The sequence below is a fragment of the Macaca fascicularis genome, chromosome 4, assembly GCF_037993035.2.
Source record: "Macaca fascicularis isolate 582-1 chromosome 4, T2T-MFA8v1.1".
Lineage (NCBI taxonomy): Eukaryota > Metazoa > Chordata > Mammalia > Primates > Cercopithecidae > Macaca > Macaca fascicularis.
Window position 1 is genome coordinate 131,801,834 of NC_088378.1, and position 23,831 is coordinate 131,825,664.

Sequence of the window (23,831 nt, forward strand, 5' to 3'; positions counted from 1 at the left end):
ACGGAGGAACTCACCACCTGAGTCTCAGAGGTGTGACAATCAGTTGTATGTAAAGTGCTCACCACAGTGCCCACCCAACGCCAACCCCAACAATGGCATCAGAGCTCCATCTGTGGCTAGGGAAACCAATCCAAGGTCAAAGGTGAGGCTGACTTTGTTACAGCTCCCAACGCATATAGGAGCTGGGAGGTTGAAGTTTAGATGCTCTTCATCTTCTATCATTTAAAACAGGGCATGCAATCTTTTGGCTTCCCTGGGCCACACTGGAAGAAGAATTATCTTGGGCCACACATAAAATACACTAACACTAACGACAGCTGATGAGCTAAAATTTTAAAAAAATTAAATTAAATTAAAAAATAAAACCTTGCAAAAATCTCATAACGTTTTAAGAAATTTTATGAATTTTTGTTGGCCCTCATTCAAAGCCATCCTGGGCTGCATGCAGCCCACAGACTTGATTTAAAAGATCCTCCATCCCCCAGGGTATCAGCTGGTCTTTTAGGGCCCCTTTCCCCCAGTTCTCAGTTTCCTCTCTACCAAACAGTGGCCATGACCCTTTTCCACACCTCACTGGACTCATCTCATTTACAAAGTGGGTAATACTAAGCAGAAGATAAAACCACAATACAAAACTGTCTAACATCTGCACATACAATATATACTCAACCATGCTTTTACAATATATGTGGAGAAAAAAGACTGGAAACATCAATTGCCAAATGTTAAGTGAACTGGGAAGTCAGATTCTCTAAGTGTGGTTTGTGGCCAGGTAGGAAGCTGCGGGAAAGGGGGCAGAGGAACAGAAAGATCGAAGTCTCTTTTCAGTGCCCTGTGATGGGCTCATAAACTAATTTTATTTTTGTCTTCTGTGTATTTTGTATAATAAATCCATGTTTCTTTTATAATAAAGGAGGGAAAGTTTTTTTTTTTTTTAAAGCAACTTCATATCCTCCTAAAGCTTTTCTTGATTATAACCCACTCCACACACACTCCGCTCACTCAGCTCACGTGCTTCCTCTTGGTGCCTGTTCTGTTTCTAGCCTATGAATTTGCATAACGCAGCCATAAGAGGTTGCTTTCTAAATGCTTTTGAGCAGATTTCCTATTCATTTACCTTAGATATTCTGGTAAGCTGAGCTGCCCCAACATGGGGGGAGATGCTTCCTCCTAGTGGAAGAACAGTCAGACTCATTGACTATGACTCACTCTTGGGGATCCACCCTCACCCCAAAAACTCACTAGAGGGCTCTTCATGCAGTAAGTGGTCCATGCCAAAAGGAACTGCACAGAAAGTGGCCTGTAGGTGAGGAGAACTGTGTGTACACACACACACACACACACACACCCCAATCTGCCTCTTCTTTCCTTCTGTCTCCAGAGGAAAATGTCATCCGGTTAGTGCCCTCAGATGAACTGGGAAGGCAAGCTCCCCGGTTGTGGTTTGTGAGGGGTGGGTGGCTGGGGAGGGGAGGTGTCAGGGAGAGCCAAACCACTTCCATCTGGCACTGAAATCTACACTTATTTTCCTGGACTGGACTACGATCCCATTTCCCAATGTGAGGAATCGTGCTTTCTTGGTGACACACACTTTCCCCCAAGAATGCTTGGCTTTTCAATGAGGAATTCTTGTATATTTGGGATTCTTGGAAACAGGACAAAGACTAATGAATTGCTGGCTCTATCCTAGGTTTGGAAACCCTCTAGAACTCACAGGAGCTGGAGGAGGACAGAGGCAGGCAGGAAAAGGGAGTTGAGGGTGTGTTTGCAACAGAGGGGAGGGTGGCAGGATTGAGATGTCAGATTAAATTGTTTGAGTTACAGGCACTCCAAAAGCTACCTGCTGACCCTACAGTCAGAGGTCACCATCCACACTAAGAATAGAAGGCTGACAGGGGCAGAGTGGGGAAGCAGGGGATACTGAGTGTTTGTGGAGGCCAGAGAGTTATAACAAAGCAGAACTCAGGTAGAGTCGATTGTCAAGTTCATCATGAAGTGAAATGGTTGGGACCTGTGGGGTACGGTACAGAAAGCACAGGTCCTAGGGTCAGGCACACCTTACTTGAAATCCCCTCTGTGCCACAGACTAGATGTGCGACTTTAGGCAAGTTGACTAAATTCTCAGAACCTCAATTTCCTCTTCTATAAAATGGGATAATACCCACTTTGCAGCTGTTAGTATGAGATGTGCTGAAATGCGCAAGGGCTTAGCCCGGTGTCTGGCACATAATGGGCTCTCCATACATGGTAGGTATTAGAGAATTTGAATTTGAAGTTGAAGAGTAGGAGTGTATAAAGCCCTTCATAGAAGAACAGCTGTAGAAGGTCTGACCGCTGTGGGTCTGGCCAGAGAGTAGAAGACCTAGCTCCTGGGGGCCACAGGAACTAGGCTTATATCCCCCTCCTCACACGCTCTTTGAGGGCCTTTGTTAGTTCTGGCAGGTTTGGGCTATGCACCCTGCCCTGTGCTCCAGATACAAACCCTCTGTAGCCTCAGGGCTTAAGTCCAGAGAGTCAATGTGTGGGTTCCAGGTCATCAGAATGAAATCACAGAGGGTCTACAGGGGCCCTGGGTCCTCAGTTCCCTCAACTGTCAGGAAGGGGACTGGCTTCTCAGTAAACATTAGGCAGACCATCCAACTCTGGTGTCTAAGGAGCTCTAGGAGTTCTCAAGTCATCCTGGAGAAAGCCAGGGGCTGAGTGCCTGCCACCTTCCTCAAATCCACCCTACAACATCCCCTGCCAAGAGCTCTAGTAACCTGGGCAAACAGACCATGGCCCCCAGGGTGTTCTCAGTCTAACAGAGAAGGCCAAACCCAGACATAAAAGACTTCAGAATACAGAAAAACAAGGGAAAAAGAAAACAGTTTTCTTCCAAAGGAGCTCATTTATGTAAAAGGATCATGAGGTGATTTAAAGAATCCACATTCCATGGGGTAAATCCAGGCAGATGTTCCAGAGAGGAGGGTGCCGGGTGGGGGTGCCTTTTGGTGTTGCCCACAAGCTCTCCCCAAAAGTCCCCTCCTTTACTCTGTGGCCTGCCTGAAGGAGAACAGGCACTTTGTCCTGAAATAGTCAATGTACATAACCCCTCCATCGCAGGGATGCTCAGGGTGGCTCTAGTTATAACAATAAGGGTTTAAGAACTGGAGTGCTTGCAATGGCGAAGGCGGAGAGAGAAAACAAAACAACATCTACATGAGGTTTTCATTTGCTTTAGCCACGTGAGAATGGCCCTGAAGATCCAGCTATAAATACCCAGCTGCCATTGCCACAAGATAGAAAATCACACACACACACACACACACACACACACACACACAGAGTCCCTTCAGTTTACAGGCTTACAAATGCAAATCAAAGTTTCTAAGAACATCTGCTTTGAGAAGAGACAACGCTGGACCCCTTGTGCTAAATGCCTTGTCATGAGGCCTCCCCAAACACATCTGAGAGGACTTGGCAAGGAGTGGTCCCACAGCCATCATCAGGGTGGAATGAGGAGCTGCCTCCACAACACCCAGGCCAAGCCAAAGCCCACCAGCGGCCACAAACTGGGCTGAGGGGAAGAGTTTTAGATCCCTTCTCTTAGGATGTAATAAAAAGCAGCCTGCTTGACCCAGGACATTTTAGATTGGATTTCCTAGAAGCAGAGCCTCGGACAGGATGGGTATATGTGTGATTTGGTGAAACTGAGCTCTCGGGAGGAAACAGAAAGGGAATGAGAGGAATAGGAAAAGGCGGAGGTCGGGGGGGGGGATCTGGGAAAGAATGTGGTTTCAGGTGAGGTTTAACTTCAGCCTCATCCTGTAAGGAACTCTGAAGGGTGACTTGAACTGAGACACATTTGTCCCTCTAAGGGGCAAGAAGAAGTGGGGCTTTTCCCCTTTCCTAGTGAGTCATTGGTCACAGAATGCAGGGGAGAGGTGGGCTGGGGTGGGGCAGTTGGGTGTAACTTCCAGGTAGCTCTGGGTAGGGGGGGATGGACGACCCAAGGGCAATCCACACAGGTGCGAACCGTTAGCTGGAGCACCCACAGCAACTGGGGGATCTGCGCGGGACACCGGTAGTATTTTCTACACAGACTCTGCCATACCAAGTGGCCTGTTGCTTAGAATTTGTTTTTTCTATTGATCACATAGGTTTTTGTTTGTTTTTATTTTATCTGAGAAGATTTTAGAATCAGCCTGCTGAAGAGAGAAACAAAGGTTTGATCGATGTGACACATGATGCTCATTGTTCACCTAATGTCTGGTCTCTTCTTCTTTCTTCCAATGAATGCGCCCCGTTTTTGTTTGCAGCAGCAACATGCCCAATTTTAAAATGTTCAGCTTCCCCCCAGACTCCATTGCAGTTTGGAACCTCTATTTAACAGAACTTTGACGTGTATGGGCAGGACTTTCAGAGAAGCTTGTTAAAGAGACCAGAAGTAGCTGGCATGCACTTTTTGTGCATTGTCATTTTCTTTCTTCCTGCCTGGAATGCAGATTGAAGATGGAGGTGATGCAGCCACATCGTAACCACGAGGCAATGAGCACAAAGACAAAGGTTCCATTCTAAAGAAGGCTGAAGAAAGAGAGAGAGAGAGGGAGTCTGGGTCCCTGATGGCACTGTGGAACCACCCTACCAGCTCTCGAGTGTGCCTGCTGCACTGGTTGTGTAAGAACAATAAAGAACCCCAGCTGACAGAAAATTCTGGCCAGGTTTCTGTTCCATGTGGCTATAGCTGAATATAAATTCTGATACAAACCTCAAAACATTCGTTCTGTGGGGTATACCATGGAAAAAAGTCCCTTTAGATAAACTGAGAAGTGCTAGTTTAGACATCGTAAAACTAGGGTGTTTTTTGTTTTTGTTTTTTCACTGCAGTGCTTCTCTGAGCACTGTGGCTCTCTGGGGGGAAAGTAGGGGAGATGGAAAAGGGCTGCTTAAATTTCTTTAACCACAGAACTTTCTTTTTCCCTAGGACAACCATTGTGAGAACCTAGTATTCTATCAAAGGCAGTTTGGGAAATGCTATAATAGATGACCTCTTGAGATTTCTTTCCTCCTGAACATTTCACCATTCCCCAGCTAGAAGAAACCAAGCAGATAGCCAGGTCTATAAGCAGCCCTGGCACGTGACTTTAATGAAACATGAATGAGAGCCAAAGAACTGAGGCCTGTGAGGTTGGTCAGGGAACAGCAATGAACTAGGTAAATTAAGAAACAGGGAGGTGCCAAGTCCCCTGAAATTCTGGAGTGCTCACTCCCCCATTTCCTTTCTGCTAAGCCATGAGTCTGGCAGAGGCTGTGTCCCTCTGGGTCCACAGCTCCTGCAAAGTGGTCCCTCCTGCACAGCTCCAGCAGGCAGAGCTCTGGCGACACCACTCCTTGCTCTCACACCTTCAGGTAGAGGAGCGCTAACAGCTTCCTGGTGCTGCTCCTTCCTGAGTGTGTCAACATCTCTCTACTCCCTCTTCTGTAAATAGCCTTCTCATTAAACTCTTATCCATCAAACTCTTTTGGGAGTGCCAACTGCTTCCTGCCTGGAGCCTGACTGACAGAGACGACCATACACATTCTTAGAGCAACCATGCTCCCAGGATTTACTCAAACAAGTCCCAGTTTCATGAGATTTTTGTCTTTTAATTAAGGTGAATTCTGTGATATATAAATAAGCAGGATGCAGGAAGGAAAGCCACCCCAACTTTACTCCCCAGTGCAAGCACCATGCCAACCCGATAAGGGGTTCACTGCTGCTGAACTGACAGTTAACGTTCACAGACTGGGTCAAGGACAAAGGCCACATAACAAGGACAAGGGCCCTCAGGGCCAGCACAGTGTATGTCACTTGAATTGGGCTCAGACCAGGTTTCTTTTTTTTTTTTTTGAGACGGAGTCTCGCTCTGTCGTCCAGGCTGGAGTGCAGTGGCCGGATCTCAGCTCACTGCAAGCTCTGCCTCCCGGGTTCACGCCATTCTCCTGCCTCAGCCTCCTGAATAGCTGGGACTACAGGCGCCCACCACCACGCCCGGCTAGTTTTTTGTATTTTTTTGGTAGAGACGGGGTTTCACCGTGTTAGCCAGGATGGTCTCGATTTCCTGACCTCGTGATCTGCCCGTCTCGGCCTCCCAAAATGCTGGGATTACTCTTACTCGGCCTCCCAAAGTGCTGGGATTACAGGTTTGAGCCACCATGCCCGGCCAGCCCAGACCAGGTTTTAACGGAAGGAAGCTATCATAAAGAGTAAGGGACATGAAAGAGCTGAATCGACTGCATTTCAATAAGACACCAGAGAAGAAGTGAGCATGGCTTCATTGTCAAGTAAAAGAAAGTGAAGCAATTCCCAGTGGTGGGTACTTTCCCACCTTAGGCTGGGGTGTTCGCAAAAGGAACACAGCAACGGCTGTATATGAATGAAAATCAGAAGGGAAGGAGGACTTCATGGAGACAAGGCAGTGATCGTGGAGAGAGGAAGATTCTTACACCCTGTGGCAATGAGAAGCACTTGAGATTATCTGGTCCCATGTCCTTATCAAAAGGACAGCCTGTGGTCACTTTCTAGCACTTGCAAGAAATCCCAGTAGCGCTCAAGGAAGGGATGGGAGAAAGAAGGCTCCAGCAATTTGCTGTGTGGGAATGAGCCAGAGAGTCGCTGTTTGGTTTCTATTAGGTTGGTGCAAAAGTAATCACGGTTTTTGCCATTACTTTTGCACTGACCTATATTGCTATGACCCTATTTGGCATCTCCACCAGTATATCAAAAAAACAGTGATTACCATGTGCACATGGGGTGTAGATGTTTGCAGAACAGCCTATTTGGAGATGTCACATCTATTAAAATTTTCCAGATGGACCTACAGCCATGGAGACAGCTTCCTGTTCACTCTTCCACATATCTACTTACCAATGGTCAAGGGAGATGAACTAGTAGTCTGTGCCTAGCTTTTAAAATTAGCTTTGCTTAAAACCAAAAAATATTTTAGATATCTAAAAGATATAAATAATAATAAAATAGGCCTGGTGCAGTGGCTCATGCCTATAATCCCAGCCCTTCAGGAGGCCGAGGTGGGCGGGTCACTTGAGGTCAGGAGTTCGAGACCAGCCTAGCCAACATGGCAAAACCCCATCTCAAGCAAAAATACAAAAATCAGCCAAGTGTAGTTGTGCTGGCCTGTAATCCCAGCTACTCAGGAGGCTGAGGTGGGAGAATCACTTGAACCCAGGATGCGGAGGTTGCAGTGAGAGGAGGTCATGGCATTGCACTCCAGTCTGGGTGACAGAGTGAGACTGTGTCTTGAAAATAAAATAAACATTTGTATACCCACCTTACAGTCTAAGAAATAAAATATTACAGATATAAATGGAGCCCCTACGTGCTTCTCCCCGATCTGCCTTACTGCCTTTCCTAGAAGGAGCCACTTCTCTGAATGTCATGGTTGTTCACAAACGTAATTTTAAGCTTTAATTATACATATAAATGTTTGTAAATAAAAGACAGTATTGTTTTACATGATTTTAACTTACTAGCAATGACATCCTTCTGCAACTTGCTTAATATCGTTTCCACTTCATATCGTTTCTGAGATTATATGTCACTAGTATCTGTCTTTAACAATGTCTAGCACCTTTTTTTTTTTTCAGTGTTCTATAGTATTCCACTCTAAGTATGTATGTATCAAATTATTTAGCCAGTCTTCTGGTTGATAATAGGTATATGGGTTGCTTTTTAGCTCTTAAAAACCATGCTGCAGTGAATATTCCTGAACATGTCTTCTTTTCATATGTATTAGACTTTGTTTAGACCTACCTAGGAGTGAAATTGCTGGGTCTTAGGGTAAGTGCATCTTCAGTTTTACTAGATAGTGTCAAATTGCCCTTTGAAGTGTTCCTGTCAGTTTAATTCCACCCTTAGTGAATAGGAGTTATTTTTGACTCCACATTCAGTATGATGAGCATGATTTTTTTTTTTTTTTTTTTTTTGCCAATCTGATGAGTATAAAACAGAGTCTCCTTGTGATTTTCATTTATGTATTTCCCTGATTCCAAGTAAGGTTAAGCATCTTTTCCTACGTTTATGATTCTATGGCATCATTTTAATGTTAGCATTACATTTACATGCTTTAAGAAACTAAAGGATTTTTTATTTCAATTCCTCACTGGAAAACTTGCAGAGGACAGAAGGGTTGAGGATAGAGGCAGAGAGAAGACTTCCTTTTGCATCCTGGCTATGAGACAGGGATTTTTTTTTAAATAAGCCATAATATTAGAGATAAATCACATGAAGCAGAAATTCCAGCCATTCCTGGGCGATGTGGGGAATGCATTTTTTAGACCTTGTTGTCATTGTCTAGGAGCAGTTCTGAATGATTTCATCATACCCTTCACCTGCAAGGCACATAGCTATATGTGTAGAGCAGATAGGCTGGAGGAATCATAGGAACCATTTGTCCATCTTCCTACCACAAGAAGCACCATATATTGACCATATCAACAGATGAAATGGCCCCTCTAATAACAGATACCTGGAAGAAGACTCCACAATGTCCTTCCACTCTCAAATACTCTTTTCTTTTTTATTTTATTTTATTTTTTTTTTTTTTGAGACAGAGTCTTGCTCTGTTGCCCAGGCTGGAGTGCAGTGGTGTGATGTCCGCTGACTGCAAGCTCTGCCCCCCTGGGTTCATGCCATTCTCCTGCCTCAGCCTCCCAAGTAGCTGGGACTACAGGCGCCTGCCACCACATCCGGCTAATTTTTTTGTATTTTTAGTAGAGACGGGGTTTCACCATGTTTGCCAGGATGGTCTCAATCTCCTGACCTAGTGATCTGCCCGTCTCGGCCTCCCAAAGTGCTGGGATTACTCTCAAATACTCTTAAATGAGAAAGAGGCACCCTAAGTTATCTTTCAAATCTCTTTTACATCCTGAGCAAGACGGACTTGTTTAATTTCCATCCACTTTTAGCATCTCCCTCTTATAGCAATAATCTTCAGTTCTAGATCCTTCCCCCATGACACTGCTGAATACCTTGAGGACTCATCTATATGTCCCCTATCTCTGGCTCAAGGATGGTGGCAAAATAGATCAACTAGTTTGGAAATGCTTGAGAGTAGGGACCACATGTTATTCAACTTCGAAGTTTCAGGAGGCATCTGATTTATGTTTGTTAAGAGAAGGAAATTCTTCCACACTGAATTTTCTCTGAGCTTTAAGAACAGAGTAACAATAGAAATAAACAAGTCAGTCTTGTTCAGGATATAAAAGATACCTTAAAAATACCTTAGGGGCCAGGCACAGTGGCTCACTCCTATAATCCCAGCACTTTGGGAGGCCGAGGCGGGTGGATCACAAGGTCAGGAGATGGAGACCATCCTGGCCAACATGGTGAAACCCCGTCTCTACTGAAATACAAAAAATTAGCCGGGTGTGGTGGTGGGTGCCTGTAATCCCAGCTACTCCAGAGGCTGAGGCAGGGAAATCACTTGAACCCAGGAGGCGGAGCTTGCAGTGACCCGAGATCGCACCATTGCACTCCAGCCTGGGTAACAGAGTGAAACTCCGTCCAAAAAAAAAACAAAAAGTACCTTAGGATACTTCTTTGCCATGAAACCTTCCCTGACTTCCCCCAAGTCAAAATGATCTTTCATCATCCATGTGTTGCAGTAACACCATACAGTATAATACCTAGCATTCCAATGGAAAGAAAACCATGTGGCAAATAAGAATATTTATAGAGTATATACTATGTTTCAGGCACTGTTCTATGTACTTTACATATATTAATTTTATCCTCATTTGGGAGTAGGTATCATTACCATCACCATTTTACAGATGAGGAAACTGAGGCTCGGTTTCCAAGACTACACTCCTAGCAAGTGGTGAAATTCGAATTTAGGTCCCACTAGATTGACTCCCCGGATCTGCACTGGAAATCACTGTGCTATACCAAAACTTCCACTGGAAACACACAAGCCCTTGGATGCTTCTTGCTGTTGTTCTGGTGAAAATGCAGCTGTGGGCTTAGTAAGAAATTAATTATCCTTTGCATCCTTATCTTGGAAACCCACATCAAATCCTTAAGGCCTTGGAGGAATTTGCTGATTCCTTTCTTATTAATAAAAATTCCCAGTCACAGGGGTTTGCCTCAAATGCAGTCACCTCACTTTAACAGACTGGAGCTCTGGAGGTGGGCGGGAATTTTGCTCACCAGAATTCACTCCACAACGCCTGACTCAGCACAGTGTCTCATACCAGGCAGCTTCCCAGATAGTTGTTGAATGACCACAAGCATTAACAAATAAGACTTATCCAGCACTTTGCAGCATGCCGAGCACGTTTCATATACTTTCCACCATTCAGGCTCACTTCAGTCTGGTACCACCAGTATTACTGTCATTTCCATTTCACACATGACTAAAACTGAGGCTCAGAAATGCTCAGAAGCTCATCTAAGGCAGCGCAGCTAATTAGTGGAAGGCTGGAATTCAAACCTAATTCCTGACACCGAGTCCCATGATACCACATCTTTTGTTACTAAAATTAAGTTGATCCCTTTTATTCTTTGTCCTTTGTATGTGTATGTGCGCTTGCATACACACACACACACACATACACACACACACACACACACACAGAACTGATCTTTCTGGACCAGTAGAATAGGCGTCAGCTCAGAAAAAAGGGAAAGAATCTAAACCAACCTCTTGTTTATGGACTATGAATGAATGAGTGAGGGGGAGACTGAGTAAATGAATACACACATGGATAACTGATATATACAGTCAACAAGTATCCCCTGAACGCTAACTGTGTGTCTGCCACCAGACACTGTAAACACTGCAGTGACTCAGGCACAGTCCTAGCCTTCTAGGATTATCAAATCTGTTGACAGAAGAGTCTCAAAGCAACTGAATCTGAAAATAGAAGCTCACCTTGTCAGAGCCCCATTTGAACAGGAAATGGTGTGAAGAGGGGAAGAAAGAAGCCAGGCTCTGCCAGACTCTTGCCATAAACAGAGGCTGGGGAGGATACCACATCAGGGCAAACTCCTGACAGACAGTGCTCTGAAAGAGTAAAAAATAACCTGCACAGCCCCACTGACCAGGACAGCAATGCCCGCTCAGGCTCCCAGAGGGTGAGCATTGTCCCAGGCTGCCCAGGACAGTCTCAGTCTGGGACTATTCCCTCCACTGTCCCATCCACTTAATGCCCCTTTCACTCTTGAGAGTCCTGGTTTAGAAAGTAAATTATATGGTCGCCTTTGCCTTCCAGGAAATTCATGACTCTCCAGCAGCCCCTGGGCAGGAAAACAATTTGGCTTCCCAAGGTCACTGAGTTGCATATGTCTGCTCCTCTTTACACGGCTTCTCCTCAGAGCCTCCACCCCACAGCCTGCACAGGTTCTAGGGGGACAGCAACCAAGTCTGTGTCTGTGTTTTCTTCCAGTGTTAGCCAAAGTGAGTCACCATGGGATCCAATATGCATGAGCTTCAGATTGAGGCATCTCTGTTTTATATCCTGACCCTGACAGTTTCTGCTTCTAACATCTTAGGCAAGTCACTCAAGTTTCCTCATCTGAGCCTCAGTCTCCTCATCTGAGGAAAGGGAGTAATACTCCCCATCTCATGGGATTGCTGTGAGGATCTGGTGAAACAGTGTAAGTGAGAACGCCTGGCACAGTGCCTGCTTCTTAGAGGACTGCCTACCCTAGCAGACCTTCTAGAACGTGTGAACTCTCAGCTAGGAAGAGCCTGGGAGCTGTCAACATCTCAGGAACCCCTGTCACTGTCAAGGCTCTGCACTATTGAGTTGGAACAGCTTCTTCATCTGTCAAGAATATGCAAAACATGGCATAACTCCTTTAAAAAACTTTGGTCATACCTACTAACGCTGGACATATGCATTCTGAATGCTCTAGCAATTCTACTCCCAGGAACATACCAAGAGAAATGCATTCACGTGTTCACCTAAAAGTGCACAAATGTTCACAGCAAGGCCGCTCACAACAACGCCAGACTGGAAACCACCCAAATGCCCATCAACAGAAAAATGGAAAAAGTGTGTTATATTCACATAATGGACTACTACGCAACAATAAGAATGAATGATCTACACAACGACAAAATGCTGAGCAAATGAAGCCAGACACAAATAAACACCTACTGTATGATTCCATTTGCATGAAGTGCAAGAAAAGGCAAAAACTAATCTATGGTGCTAGAAGTCAGGATCATGGAAGGGTAGTAACCAGAGAGGGGCACAAGGGGGCTTCTTGGGCAGGGCTGGGGTGGTGGATGTTCAACTTATGGAAATATATTGAACTACATCCTCAAAAATTGTGTATTTTTTCTGATTTATGTTGGGCTTCAATAAAAAGTTAAGATAAAATAAACATTTTTTAATAGAGAGTACATTTCTTTCTTTGGTAGAGAGTTGAGTGGACTAGGTAGGCAGTAGACACTTAGCAAAAGGCATTGGGATGTATTATTTAATACATGTTTGTTGAGCCCTAACTCTTTGCCAGACACTATGCAGGATGCTGGGGAAACAGCTAATGAGATGTAGTCTCTGTTCTCCACTATCCTCACCACCACCACCACCATCATCATCATCATCATCTTCATCCTCACTAACATTTCTTAGTATTTACTCTGTGCCAGATTTTCTTTTTTCTTTTTTTTTTTTTTTAACCAAGTAATGTATTAACTTTACCTCCAAAACAATCACTTTGCAGATGAGGAAACTAAGGCACAGAGAGATTAAGCAACTTGTGCAAGTTCACACAGCTAGCAAAAAGTGGAGCCAGAATCAGAATCCAGGCCATCTGAATCCAGGGCCTATTCTCTGAAAACAGCCTTATGCTGCCTCTAACATTTGAGAAACCTGGTCTGTTTATCAGCTGTCAGCCTCAGCTTCCATTTAGGCAGCCACGGACATCAATAACATTACCTCTGTTCAGGGCAGCGAGGATGGTGACTTATTGACTTTGTGTCTTGGAAGGGCCGAGCAGTTCCTAACTCTGTCTCTGGGCAGCTGCTAGTGCAATGCTTCCTGGTGGGGAACAGTCTGATTAATACACTGACAGAGATTACAAAAGAAATAGAGAGTTATAATGGCTTGATCCTTCTGCAGCCCAAAGTCCACAGAAACTCTGAATTTGTTTCAAAATAACTTCAAAGCTGCCTCTGGCACTGTGAAAATATTGACGTACCTCCCCACTGACCTGGAATCACTTTCTCCCCTCCCTGCCCTGGTCAAGGGAACTTGGAGGCAGGGGGCTGTAGTGTCTGGGAGGAAACAAGGAAGGGAGTGTTGACACTGACCCCCCGGGAATGTGGTCAGACATGAGCTGTGAGTCTGGATCCCAGAGTCTGGCGGATCAAGCATTCATCACACAGGCAAGCTTTGCTTTGGCATTCAGGATGGACAACGGGTGTACATAACCTGAAAGGCGGAATGTTCAAAGCACAGCACCAAAGACCGCCTGTGCTGGGGACAAAGGAGCAAGAAACAAACACTCACCAGGAGGAATCAGATTTGGCAGACAGTCATGCAGGCATGACATGAATAAGCACACAGGCAGGATGGCGGCTCCCAGTGGGCCGGCAGGGTCCCTTGGGACCACCCCATTCATACTGCAGAAGCACAGGTGAGGTAGAGAGGAATTCCCAAAGGTCAACTTGTCCAGCCCTTTGTCTCCAGGCAGGTCAGCAACAAGGCCATGTCATTATGCTTCCACCCAGATACATCCACACCCCTCAGATTAGCACGGGGTTGGGGAACAAAAGCAAATTTGCCAATAAAAGTCAAGACATTCATTCAGTCTGCCCAGTTTTGACACAACTCTATTTGTAGAGAAATCAGTTGAGGGTCACCTAAAAAGCATACAAAGCACGGGGGGGGGGGGGGGAATGTACTTTTTCCTATCCTGACATAGCTACCAATAATTACCTAGAAAATAATGGACTCCTCTAAAACAATTTCATATAAAATTGCTAAAACTTGTAGCATTTTTCCAGGTGCTGTGCCAGGGACTTAACATGCGTCTTCCCATTTAATTGTCTCAACAACCCCATAAGGAAGGAAATGTTATTATCTCCATTGGACAGATAAGAAAACTGAAGCCCAGACAAGGCTCATAACTTGTTGGGCAAGTTATTAAATGGCAAAGTAGGTAGGGTTTCTTCTTGGGAGGCAGACTCTGGGCTGGAGTACGGCGGGCAGCAGGCTTGTTAGGAAGGACTCCTGGAGTCAAGTCCTCCGGGCAGGAGGGCAGGTTAGAGGCAGCACTGGGCAGAGGGAGAAATGGAGCTGTGATGTAGCCTCAGCTAAGGCCTCCGCCAAACCCCCAGGGACCCCTGAAGCTGGCACACCCTTTAGAATTGTCCCACATTGCGGTAGAGGGGCCAGGTAGTCACAGCTCCCCACCATCATTGGTTTCAGGGTGACCCAGGAGAGGAGCATGTGCAGGAGTGCCTGACACAGCAAGTCTCTTCAGCTGGGGCTGTTCCAAGAAGGCTAACCATGTCCAGCACTCCCTGCAGCTGGGGACTCAGTCTTCAAAGGGGTCAGGGAGCACAGCCCAGTGTCCACTACACAGACATGTGGACCTAGCCAGGCCATTTGAGAGCGGGGCCCACATGCTTGGCCATTATACTATGCTGCCTGATTTGCTCCATCAAAACTGTTCTCCAATCTCATTGATCAGCCTGCTATGTTTCCTGCATATCCAGTAATTAAGGAGCTCCAAGGAGGCAAGCCTAACTCTGATGAGCAAGGAGGGGAGCCATAGGGGCCTGATGCTTGATAGCAACCCCACGCCCAGGAGACACAAGGAGGCCATGCACACCAGGCAGTCACGCCCCAGGGTGGTCAGCAGGCTTTGTACATCCATCACGCAGCCTGAGAGCCAAAGCAAAGCTTGCCTGGGTGATGGATGATGCTTGATCTGGCAGCTCAGGGACCCAAACTGGTGATCATCCAGAATGAAACCACATGTAATAGCTGACTGATGACAAAATGAACACCTCACCAGGAACAATGTGATGCCAAATATGTAAAGCTGTGTAAGCCTAGGCATAAAGAAGTCAGAAAAAATAAAAATGAGTTACATCCAGTGTAGGGATGACCTTGACATATGGTCAAGGGAAAGAAAAGTATGCTACAGAGTAATGTGTACTATGATTCCCTTACAGTGAAAAATACTCAGGCAAGACACCTCCATCCTGTATACACCAGTAGGTATTTGTACGGACAAATGAAAAGTCATGGCAGGATATATTACTAGGCTATTAACATTAATTACCAGGGTGTGGAGGGGGGTGAATACATTTCTACTTGTCTTTATGTACCTTTGCATGATAATAATTCACTTGCTTAAGCAAGAATTACCGTCATAATATGGAAAAATCAAATCAAGAATATATTTTTTAAAATGACCTGCCTAGTGTCATGTGCATAGTGGAGCATATAGATAAATAGTATTTCATTTCCTCTCCTCCTGCCCCTCTTAGGAGGCAGCTCCCAATCGTTCATTTGGGGATGATCAAAAGAAATCTTTAACTCAAGGTGAAGAGTCTTCTGTGCCCTCCCCTTCACCATCAGAATATAACTTCATTTTTACATTATTCCACACACAATATATATCTGCCACCAAAATAAATCTGCCACTCAAGTCTATAAAAATTATGCAACACGTTCTGTAGTCGAACAGAAAAACTGTGCATTATTTGCTATTATTTGTGGCCATATTTCTATTATAGTGCTAACAAAAGAGCCAAATCCCAATTCTCTTGGCACATACCAAACCAGCTCCCAATTATCTTGGCACATATCCATGAAAAGCCCAAAGAAGCCAAAACCTGACTTTTCACCGCATCTGCTGACAAGAAATCAGAGTTGGTTTTAAGTTTCTTCCATCTTTCCCTGTCCCTGGCTACCCCCTAGAAGTGTTCTGGAGGGCAGGAGCCACCAAAGAGTGGGGAGATGAGGACACAAAGCATCCACATAGTGTATAAACTGGGTAGCTCCTATCCCTCTGGTTATGGAGATTAGCTCTTGCAAGCCCATCACACCTGGGCAAGTCCTACTCATTCCTCAAACTCAGACATGATTGCCTTGGATTAAAGGCCTGATTGACATGGTTTGGCTTCTAGACATTGATTCTACAATGCAATTTGACTTTTATGAGCTGCAAACACGTAGAAAGCATGAAGGAGACTTGGTCCTTCCTCGACGGTAATGCAATGTGTTCAATGTGATGACAGAGTTGTGTGCCAGGTTCATGGGAAGAGGAAAAGGGGGTTGGAATGAGCCTTGCAGTGGGAATTTGAGGAAAAAAAGGGACACCTGAGCAGGCCTTGGAAGCTGAGTAGATCAGGAAGACCAGGACTGAGGTAAGGACTTACAGGTAAAAAGAACTATGTATACAGGTGCACCATTCTTGAGACTAGATTTGATGCAATAAAACTTAAGTTAACCCTTGAGGACTGATGGGGATTGCTGATCGACACAGCAATTGGTCATACAAAAGCACCTCACACACCTCCTGTGGCCTGATCTGTGTTGCCTTAAAAGGACACCTTTTAACTCAGAAACCTCACATTAATCTTTCTTCACACAAGCTTACTGACTGCTTATGTTTTCCTACCTTGTCCCTTGATCTACCTTGTGATATTGGATTTAGATTTTGACTTTTGTCTAGTTAGTCCTCTATGTGGCTGACTGCTAGTAACTACAGCAACCACCATAGCTACAGCTAATGTTACTCTCGGCCAGGGGCTGACAACCCTCACAGTCATCCTATGAGGGAGGTATCATTTTATCATCATCCCCACTTTTCAGATGAGAAAACTGAGAATCAAAGAGGTGAAATACTTCGCAAGCTCTTTTAACAGGTAAGTGTTCCAGGAATCATACATAGGTTGATCTGATTCTAGAACCCATATTCTTAATGATCATGCAGTAATGACCTTCCCTAAGCTACTATACTTGCTCTGTTCATGTCTGGGATCCAGAGCAGGAGCCAGCCAACCTTTCCTGTAAAATGCTAGATGGTAAATGTTTTCAGCTTTGTAGGCCACACAGTCTCTGTCACATCTACTCGACTCTGCCGTTGCAGCATGAAAGCAGCCATAGGCAAAGTACAAATGAACAGACATGGCTGTGTTCCAATAAAACTTTATAAAAAACAAGCTGACAAGCTGGATTTCACTGCTGAAATTGACAACTTCTAATCTCCAGTATTTTGTTCATTTTTTCATCTACTCAATGTTTATTGAGCACCTACCTTGTAGCTGGCACTGTCCTAGGCTCCAGGGATACAGGGAGAAGTATACGAAGTCCGCACCCTCAATGGGCTTAAATCCTAGCAAAGTCTTGGCTGTTTCTTTTTCCCATACCTGGTACCCTGGGTCCTAATTTTGGTGCTTTACACTCTTCTCTTAGACCAGGGATTCTCAACTTAGACTTCAGATCACCTGGGAAGCTTACAGAACTATGGACGCCTAGGTTCCACTCCCAGGGAGTCTAATTAAATTGGTCTGGGGTGGGACCCAAGTATTGATACTTTTACAAGCTCCCCCAGGTGGTTCTAATGTGCAGCCAGGGTTGAGACCCAATGCTTGGGGAACAGTTTGTTTTCTGTTTATTCCGCTTACTTAATGTGTGAAATATGGTAAGTTTTTTTAAGTCCTCAAAATTTGGGCTGTGAAATGTGGTTAATACCAATCTCATACGATTGTCAATGATGTTTAAATGAGACAATGTACTTGTCAAATGGTACAATGTTATATAAATTTAAAGTACTGCTGTCATTGTCACATCATTATTAGATTTTAATGTTAGGAACTGCCTCAATGATTTCTGTCCTCAATTTTGACCTTGATTCTCAGGACAGTGTTTGAGATTTTTTAAACAAGCTCTATGGAGAGCTCACTAAATAGCCCAAATTCATGGGTGAGTGAACTGGTGGCCTTTCCTTTATTCCAATCGAGGGTCACATGGGGCTGCCATTTGCTTGGCATGGGGAGCACTGTTCTGTGCCCCACTTTTGTATAAAGGGTCTCCATCTCCAGGCTGAGATATCTGACCTCTGAGCACAGTTGTTAATCCTTGAATAAGTGGCTTATTTACTTTGACTTGTGGACAAATGTCTGAACCCATTTACTTTCATGAACTTAAAACTGGAGAGGGGGAATGGCATTAACATTTTACTGAGCAATCTGCTAGCTTCTTCCCACATATCATTCCATTTCATCTTCAGAACAATTCTGTGAAATGAGAATAGTAGTTGTTCTCATTTAACAGATAAAGAAGAGTCAGAGAGGTTAGCAAGCTTGTGACCTGGTGGTGCCAGAACTCAAACCTCTGCCTGCTTGATTCTAAAGCTCTTCCTTGGAACCATAGGACGTACTACAAGTAAGTCACCTCCTCTTTGGCCAGGATTGAAAGAGACACCAAACTGCCTAAAGTTTATTTTTTTCCAGGTCCCTTTTTTTTTTTTTTTTTTTTTTGGAGGGGGAACCCAGAAAGAAACCCACGACACCTGTTAATAACCATAGTCTGATAAGCCTTGGCCAGCGCTAGCATAATGCGGCACAGGTTCCAAAAACAGGCACTTCCTCCCCCCACAGCATCTTGACTGTGCAGTTTTAGAACCTCATAATGAAACAAAAAACAAACCAAAAAATGTGGAGAGAGCTGGAGAAATAGATGCTGCCAGGAGTGAGGAATTCACTGACCCCCCGCTCTGGGCCATCTCAAGAGAAGTTGGCCACTGGTTGAGCCTCTTAAAAGCTTAAAAGTCATCCCAGGCCATGGTTAAAGAGGGAGCTTGAACAAAACAAAAACAAATGTGATCTTCAAAGTCTTAAATGTCAACTTGAAGGATAACTTAGAAGCTTTGGGATGGGCCAAGAGGACCTGCAGCTGCTCTCTAATATCAGATGCTCCTTTGTTCCTTTGGAGTAGTCACTCCCTTGGATAATGTGTCAATCAGGGTTCAGGGGGCAGCCTCCCGCCTCGTACCCACTGGAGATGTTTGCGATGGCTAAAGCTTTCATTCTTTACAACCCATCAGATTCTCCCATTACTCTGACCTGGGCACCCTTGACAAGAAGTGGCTGCCTAGCCGCATTCTCCGACTTCAGGCTTGTCCTTCAAGACTCAATTGGTCCTTGACCCTCCTCCCCTGCCCCCACCTCCCTACCTTTCCCCTCCCCATCATACTTATACAACCTGCTCTTCTGTCCTTCTCCCTCCCTAGAGAGCACAAACACAAGAGGGATTTCTAGGCCAGACATCTTCTCCTCCCACCAATCAGGATAATGGACTAGGGATGCTCATGGAAAATCTTCACTGGTCACCTTTTCTAGAGGAAGGAAGTAAGGGTGTCCAGAGCCCTAGAAACTCCACCCACTGGCCTTCAATCATGGAAAATATGTAGCTAGATTTGGGGAGAGGTTCTTTCTGAGCAATACTTGCTCCTGACGGCTGAAAAACTGAAAAATAAAAATATAGCCCTACCTTTATTAAGGGTCTTACAACATTCTGAGCTCTGTTCTTAGTTCTTATGCATAAATGTTGTTTTCATAACCTGGGAAGGGAAATACTATCCTTATTTTACAGATGAGGAAGCTGAAGCTCAGGAGGAATAAGTCATGTAGCCCAGGTTACTAATTCGTATATAAGTCACAGTTCTCTCTCTCTCCAGGCAGCTGATCAGAAATCTGCACTCTTTCCATTGTGTCGGGCTGCCTCTGAAGTCCAGGGCTGAATGAAACAGGATCTTCGACACAGTGTCTCTGGCTGTTGAGATCTAGAAGGTCATCTGCTATCAAAGCCAAGGACATTCTTCAACTTGTTCTTTCTGCCAGCTGTGTTTGCCCTCTGGACCTTTAAGGATGTCTTGGAATGCATCCCATCTAATTAATCTAATCTCAAAGATGACCAAAGAGCTGGCCAGAAGATTGAACTGATAGAATGAGCCATGAGCAGGCTTCGATGTCAGCCTAGGCGTCCATGGCCTGGGAATTCATCCCGGCCATGGTGAAATGTCTCCTAGTATAAGCCCAGAAGGATCAGGACTCCACTGATCCCACAGGCAGCACTCCCAGAAACCCCACATGTAGAAAGAGTTGAAAGCCCATTTCTTGCCCCTCACCTCTCCCTCAGGAACCGTGTGCTAGAATAAGAGTATTTCTGGGAATCCTGCTCCAAGGGGTCCCTTCTCTCCCTGGGTATTTAGTCTTCTATGTTTAAATAATGGAAATGAATGAGAACATTTAAACTTGCTACCTCCATTGGCTCCTCTAAAATCAAGAAGCAAGCCTCATCTTTCATTATCTCTATGCCTTCTCTACTGCCTGTACTTACCCTTTATCTTCATTCTTTACACCTGGATCCAGGGCTATTTAGTAATGGGGAGTTTAACCTGTTTTGCATCAAAAACTTCGGAGACAGTTGGGAAAGAAGACTGGGGAGAGAACATGTTCTCACAGCAAGCAGTAGTATTTCAACTTCCCCACGCTCACCGAAAGCAAAATCATTCACAGGCCTTCCTACTGAACCTGCCTGCACAGCCTCCACCTTCTTGAGCTCCTGACTCTCTAAGTTCTAATGCCCAGGAGAATGTTCTCTCCTCTTTTTGTCCTGACGGGGGCACGAGTATTCCCTCAGCATCCAAGGCGCTGGAGGAAAAGCTCTGAAAACTCAGCTGGGAGTTAGGAGCCAGAGTTCGCAACTACCAGGGAGCAAGACAATAATAGCACAGTTGTTTGCATAAAGAAATGGGGGTTAGATGGAGTTCCCAGCACAGATGAAGAAATAGACCATTTATCCTCCAATGCCTAAGGCCATGGCCATCACCACAGTCATGTACGTGTAAATACACGCAGGCATGTGCATCTCATGGGGACCAGTGACCCCTGTTTACATGCACCCTTGTTTACATTGCTTATGGGATGATTTCCTCCTTCTTCATTACACTTCAGTTGACGACGTACTCCTGAAGTTAAAGGAGTGTTTCTGACATTGCTGCCTGCTCCTTCTTTTATGGAGCTTCCCTGGGGGTCAATTTATATAATTTCTAAAATCCTTCCTGAATCTTAACTTCCTGTGAGTCTGTTTTTACATCCAGATTTCCTCCCTGTCCCTTCATTCTCTCATTTTTCTAGGACATAGGGAGAGTCCAGTAATCTTCCTCCCACCCAAACATTGTAGGTTGGCTCTATTGCAAAATACAAAACCAGAGACTGGCTAGAGCAAAGCTGAAAATTCAGGCTGTCTGTGGTCACTCGTTTGTGGAACCCAGCTACTGACAGGCAGTGCCTGGCACTGTGCTACTCAGGGCTGATGGATCCATAGGGCCCCACTGCTGCTTTTTCCCCCTACTCTCGGTGGAGCACACTTTCCGCCCCAGGCCCTAGGGAAAATCCATCCCCCGCTTCAGTTGGCTTTGCAAAGAAACTCAGGAAACTGACACCAAACTCAGAAGGGGGAAAACACAAGACTTTGAACTTTTTAAAGATGGGAAGCTGCCTTCATTCCCACGTGGGTATCAAGGAAAACCTATGGGGACTCTTTTCTGGAGAGGTGTGATTTTCCTCTAACCCTCCGACAAACGTTCCAAATCTACTCCAAAACTGTGGAGAAATGGCCGAGGCAGAGAGAGAAGAGTTAAATCAAGCCCAGACCTCAGCAATCTGTGTTCAATTTTGATAAAAATCTCTCTCCCTCTCCCCCACCGCCCCCCTTCCTCCACCCCACAGCTCAGACACGTCTCTTTATGTTAGGAGCTTGCATCTTGTTTGGGGCACCACACGCGGCACTCCCAGAGAACCTGGCACGTACCTCACCGTGGCCATGTGGCAAAAACATCCATCCCACTCCCAAGCTACGGCTGGACACAGGGCCACAGCGTCCTAGCCATCACCACCACCTCCCCTCTTCCTTTTCATCCTCTTCACAAAATTACCTGCCGCCAGACCAAGTCCCTCCTTCCCTGGTTAAGTCAGAGTCCCGACGCCTGGTAAGGTCAGGGCATGAGGTTGGTTTGCGACCGCAGGTGCTGAGAACCCCAGAGTCCGGGGACCCCTTTCCTGAGATGCTCCTTCCCCCGACCCGGGTCCCACTGCCACTGAGAACAAGAACCTCACGGCTGCCCTGCCCGCTAGCCAGAGGCCAGGCCTGCAAATGGGAGCTGGGGGCCTGTGAAGACTTCAGCCCAGCCAAGTGAAGGTTCAGTCCGAACCCGGAAAAGCCACCACCAAAATGTTGTCAGTTTTGCGGGGGTATCTTCTGTGTTTGTCCACTTGTGACAACCAGGAGTCAGGTTTCAAAGCCTCAAAAAAATTTTTAAAAAAGTTTTCCAAAGACATTTCCTATGTCCAGATGTGCCACTACAGACACACGCAATCACACCCATTACACAAACACACAACTCACACACCCAAACAAACACACACAGGCCCTGGGAGCCCACTCCGGGTCGGCGGCTCCTGCAAACACTTTGGAGAAACAAAACCGCCAGCCTGCGGAGCCGCTGCCTCCCCAAGCCCCGCGGGGCATGCTAAAGAAAGCAGAGGCGAGAGAAGTGTGGGAGCCCTGCGGAGAGGGCTCCCCGCGGCCCCAGCCCCAAGACGGGGAGCGCCAGGGCCCGTCGCACTTACTCCGAGGACCCCAGGGCGCCCGCGCTCCCGCAGCCCGAGGTCCGACGCCGCCGCCCGCGCTCCGCTCGCTCCCGTGTGCTCCGCGCTATCCCCGAGAAGCCGCGGCTGCCGCCCCTCCAGGCCCGGCCTCGCGCCCGTCCGCCCGCCCCGCTCTGACGTCAGGCGTCTTGGAGCGGGATATTTATGGCAAGGATACTCTGAAATTTCCCTAGGTAGAGTTCTGATTGCAGTTTCTTGGGATTTGTAATTTTCACACTTTCAGACCGAACGGAGGCGGGGGGAGGGCGCCGCCGGCAGGGCGAGGCGCACAATGAGGGTAGCTGTTCCCCACTTTGGCAGGGAGCCTTCTCAGGGCCCCCCCTGTTTTGGAAACATGGAAGGGTCAAGCAGGCAAAGTGGCCACCTGGGCAGTGGGTTTCTCCTCCGCTCCTCCTCTGGGCCACGGGCAAAAGGTCTGGTCTGAGGCCGGCTCGGAGGTGGAGGTCCCGGTGCCAGGGAATCCCCTGTCCCTCCCCAAAGTGTCCCTGCACTGGACAATGTGTCCCAGAGGGGTGCTGGGCAGGATGGGAGGGAAATCAGGCACAACAGAACAGCTAATTAGGAGCCCTGCTCCACGCCCTAACAACTTTTCCATTTCTTTTTTGGGAGTGTATATATATTTTTTTAAGTTTATTTTTATTAAATTATGTTCCACACTCCCTGCCCCTGTATAGCTTTTCCTACTCAGTGCCAGTCAATTCATCTTACTTCATTGCTTGTATGCATAGTTTGAGCAGTTTACAATAGTTCTTATTCATACTTTTAAAATTTGCTTTTTTTTTTTTTTTTTTTTTTTTAATGTGATTGTGGTCTGTCTCCTTGACTGAACTAGAGATTGCTTTGGTTAAGAGCAATTGTCCTCTCTGGGATTGGCAACACCCTCACAGGGAGTATTTGATCTTCTCGGTTTCCTAGTTCCCCCAGCTCCCTCTGTAAGCAAATGGTGCCCCCACTGGGTGATGACCTGTATAGAGTTTTCCGGGTGTTCAGTGGTTGTTCTGGGTTAGCGGTTGTCTGTTTCTCCACCTAGCCAAAGAGACTTAGGGAAATGGCTTGGTTTCAGGGCCACCCTTCCAGAGAAAAAAAGAGAATGTAATGCATGATCTTCCAGAGGGGAAAAAAAAAGAGAGAGAGAGAGAATGTAAT

The 23,831-nt window shown here is 45.9% G+C and overlaps 1 protein-coding gene across 14 annotated transcripts in view; it reads right to left on the reverse strand.

Annotated features, from left to right (window-relative positions):
* Nucleotides 1–23,102, reverse strand: part of DAAM2 (dishevelled associated activator of morphogenesis 2) — a 114,513-nt gene extending 91,411 nt beyond the window's left edge. For 6 of the 14 annotated variants that reach the window (XM_074038139.1, XM_005553091.4, XM_074038140.1 and 3 more), the window contains exon 1: nucleotides 22,647–22,737. The gene's annotated coding sequence lies outside the window, so the exon portion shown is untranslated. Of the gene's footprint in view, nucleotides 1–21,952; nucleotides 22,117–22,646; nucleotides 22,738–23,049 lie in introns of those variants that run through there. The other 8 variants (XM_074038149.1, XM_045390815.3, XM_074038144.1 and 5 more) reach the window with 2 other exon arrangements.
* Between the last annotated feature and the right edge of the window lie 729 nt (nucleotides 23,103–23,831).